The sequence below is a fragment of the Cyanistes caeruleus genome, unplaced genomic scaffold (assembly GCF_971803275.1).
Source record: "Cyanistes caeruleus unplaced genomic scaffold, bCyaCae1.hap1.1 HAP1_SCAFFOLD_166, whole genome shotgun sequence".
In the NCBI taxonomy this organism is placed as follows: Eukaryota; Metazoa; Chordata; class Aves; order Passeriformes; family Paridae; genus Cyanistes; species Cyanistes caeruleus.
The window spans coordinates 222,501-225,000 of NW_028255955.1; the positions used below are offsets into that span (position 1 = coordinate 222,501).

The 2,500-nt window shown below is 78.8% G+C and overlaps 1 non-coding gene across 1 annotated transcript; it reads right to left on the reverse strand.

Moving 5' to 3' along the window:
• Positions 1-256: 256 nt before the first annotated feature.
• Positions 257-409, reverse strand: LOC147645839 (5.8S ribosomal RNA). The gene has a single exon (XR_015282122.1). It is a non-coding gene; the product is annotated as a 5.8S ribosomal RNA (ribosomal RNA).
• Between the last annotated feature and the right edge of the window lie 2,091 nt (positions 410-2,500).

Consider the following 2,500-nt stretch of genomic DNA (forward strand, 5'->3'; position numbering starts at 1 on the left):
CTCTCGGCCCTTCTTTCCGGTTTTTCCCCCCCGCGAGGACGAGCTCCGGCCCAGCGGCTCGCTCCGGGAAGCGGGGAGCTACGGGAGCGGCTCCCCGAGTCTGCATTTAGGGGGACGAAGGCCCTTTTTCTCCTCCCGCGGCCGCCGCCGCCGGCGGACCGCGGGGGAGGGGAACGGGCCTGCGAGGCGACCCCAGCCGCGCCGCCCGGGGAGGGCTCGGGTGGCCCACCCGCCGGGACGGCGATTGATCGTCAAGCGACGCTCAGACAGGCGTAGCCCCGGGAGGAACCCGGGGCCGCAAGTGCGTTCGAAGTGTCGATGATCAATGTGTCCTGCAATTCACATTAATTCTCGCAGCTAGCTGCGTTCTTCATCGACGCACGAGCCGAGTGATCCACCGCTAAGAGTTGTCTGGCTTTCGGCACCGACCCCGCACGCGCGGAGGGGCCGGGACCGCTCGCGTGAAGCGGCCCCCCTCGGTTTTGCGGCGAGGACGCGCGGGCGCGCGACCTCGCGACCGACCGTACGAGCACAAACGAGACGACCAACGGAGGGGAAAAAGAAAAGGAAGGCACGAGGCCGCCCACGGAACGCTCCGAAAAGGCCGGCCAGAAAGGGCGGGGGGGCCCGCGCCCCCGACCGCCTCTCCCCCACCACCCCCCTCCCCCCGGGCGAGGGGAGGGGAAAAGAGAGACGCCGCCCCGCGTGCCGTCTTTCGGAGGCGGCCCAGGCGCCCGGGCTCGGCCCGGCCTCCGCGCGGAGAGCCGCGCGGCGCGCGCCGGACCGCGGGGGGGCTCCGTAGCCCGCGCCCGGCCTCTTCTCTCTGAACGGGACGACGCGGGCACGAGGCCGGGGGGCCGCGGCCGCCCGCCGCCCGCCGCGCGCTCGGCTCCACCTCGACCGCTGCGCGGGGATCGGCCCCCCGCGCAGCGCCACCGCGCCCGCCGCGCGCGGCGCGGCCTTTCTCCTCCCCGCTGACGGGCCGCCCCCTTGCCAGCGCCCGAGACGGCAGCGCGACGACCGCCGGCACCGCCGGCGCCGCCCCCGGCCGGGGACCGCTCCCCGCCGGAAGGCGAGCGCCTCGCCGCCGCGCTCCGACGGCCGGCGCCGGGAGGCGGGCGCCGCCGAGGCGCGAGCCGGCGTCGCGAGCGCCCGAGGCCTGCCGGAAGGCAAAGGCCCCGCCGCCACCGGGGCCGCACTCCCGGGACCGCCGCCGCCGCTTCGCACCGTCGGGGCCCCTTCCGCGGGCACGCGCCCTGCGGGAGGGGGCCGTGCGGCGGACGCCCGCCGCACGGCCTCGAGCGGTTCTCCCTGCGGCCCACACGCGGCCTTCGGGAAGGGAGACGGGGAAGCGACGGGCGGGGCCCGGGCCGGGACCGCCGCCGGCGACGACGGGGGCCTCCCGGCCGACCGTCCCACCAGGGGGACACCCGTCGAGCGGCGCCGCCGCCGCTCGGCACGGGGTCGCCCGCGCTCGCCGGACCTCCGGCCGCCGGAGGCGACCGACGAGCGCTCGCCCGGGCGGGGGGCGCGCGGTCCCGGCCGGGGACGAGCCGGCGGACGGCGCCGCCGCGCGCGTCCGGGGAAGGCGAGGAACGCCCCGAGGAGGAGGAGGAGATGCGCGCCGACGCGGCCGGCGCGGCCGAGGCGAGGGAGCGCGGGGGGCGCCCGAGGGCCGCCACCCCGAGGTCGCGCAGAGAAGGCGGAGAAGCGCGCGGGGGCGCTTCTCCGCCGGCGCCGCCCCGTTCCGAAGAGACCGGATCGGCCCCGCGGCCGACAGCGCGCCACGGCCTCGCCGCCGAGACCGGGCCGCGGAGAGGGGGGGGAGGGGGGCTGGGTGCCCCCTCCCCGGCACGGCGCGGCCGACGACGGCCGCGACGAAGTCGACGACGACGACGACGACGACGACGAGCGGGGGGGGACCGGTCGCGACGGACGCCACCGCAGGGGATCGGCGGGAGTAGCTCCCCACCCCTCAGTGAACGCCGCGCCGCCACCGGCCGGGTACCCGTCGCCGCCGCCGCCGCCGCCGCCGCCGGCATCGCCGCCGCCGCCGGGGCGCGCCGTGCCGCCCGAGTCTTTAAACCTCCGCCCGGCCTCGGCGGCCCTTTCGGGTCCCAGCCCAAACCCCGCGCCCCCGGCCGGCGTTTGACGACGCCGAGGCGGGAGCGGGGGAAAGGGGAAAGGACTCGGGGAACCGCCCAGGCGCGGAGCGCTAGGTACCTGGCCCTGGGGCGAGGGAAACGACCTGGGATGGCCCCGCCGGGGTGCCTCCCCCCCAGTTGCTGCCACCCTCGGGGGAGCGTCCGCCGGCGGGGGCGCGCCTGACACATCCGCCGCCGCCACCGCGGCCGTCCTGACTCGGGGCCCGGGGTTTCCCTCAGCAGCCCGGCGCTGCGCCCGAGAGGACCGCCGCGGCTCGGCCCGTGGCCCCGCCGGTGCGGGAGGGCGAGGGGCGGACCGGCCGACCGAGTGAGACCTCGCCGCGGCGACCGCACCG